Source organism: Anomaloglossus baeobatrachus, chromosome 4 (assembly GCF_048569485.1).
Source record: "Anomaloglossus baeobatrachus isolate aAnoBae1 chromosome 4, aAnoBae1.hap1, whole genome shotgun sequence".
Classification (NCBI taxonomy): Eukaryota; Metazoa; Chordata; class Amphibia; order Anura; family Aromobatidae; genus Anomaloglossus; species Anomaloglossus baeobatrachus.
Window position 1 is genome coordinate 456,138,844 of NC_134356.1, and position 713 is coordinate 456,139,556.

Consider the following 713-nt stretch of genomic DNA (forward strand, 5'->3'; position numbering starts at 1 on the left):
ACCATTCCTTCAAGAGGGCCCCCAGGGGCCATGGCTAGTAATGAGCGGGCACTACCAGGCTCGGGTGCTCGGTACTCGCAATTAGCAGTTGGTGGTCCAATGGGTTCGACTCGAGTACCCGACTATAATGGAAGTCAATGGGGAACTCCAGCAGTGATCCAGGAAATCTTCCAGAAAAATGCTGACGTCCCCCATTGACGTCCATTACTCCAGTCGCTCGCGCCCATTGACTGCTGGTTACAAGTACTGAGCACCTGAGCATGTGAGTGCTTGCTCATCACTAGTCATGGCAATAGAAAGTAGAAGAGTAACAGTGATGTTCCCGCTCCTCTCCATCACCCCAGAGCTTGCCTGTGGTTTCCGCCGGCTCAGCCCGAGGAGCCGCCATCTGTCACTTCTTCTAGGGCGGCTCCCTTGTTGGTATGATCAGGCCACGCCCATTGGACAGCGGTCACGCCCTGATGATTTAGCCACACCCACAGTGAACCGGAGTCTTCATCCATGGACTACACGGCAGCAGATCGCTCCTAGCTCGGCCGCCCGGATTATCCCTGCACTCACGGGATTGACACTTCCATCACGTACAAGAATCACGCAGGGACGTTCGGAGATCTCGCGATACGAGGACGTGGGTAGATCCGGGAGAGGAGACGCTGGATACATAACGGGACTGAAGGACGCGGCGTGTAAATGACAATCTGCGCGGCGGCCGC

General features: G+C 56.2%; 1 protein-coding gene across 2 annotated transcripts in view; it reads left to right on the forward strand.

The window, feature by feature from the left end:
* The first annotated feature begins 469 nt into the window (after window positions 1–469).
* The window catches only part of SCAMP5 (secretory carrier membrane protein 5), an 85,098-nt gene continuing 84,854 nt past the window's right edge, over window positions 470–713 (forward strand). Inside the window, exon 1 of one of the 2 annotated variants that reach the window (XM_075345653.1) lies at window positions 470–713. This exon is cut by the window's right edge and continues 20 nt beyond it. The gene's annotated coding sequence lies outside the window, so the exon portion shown is untranslated. The other variant, XM_075345652.1, reaches the window with a different exon arrangement.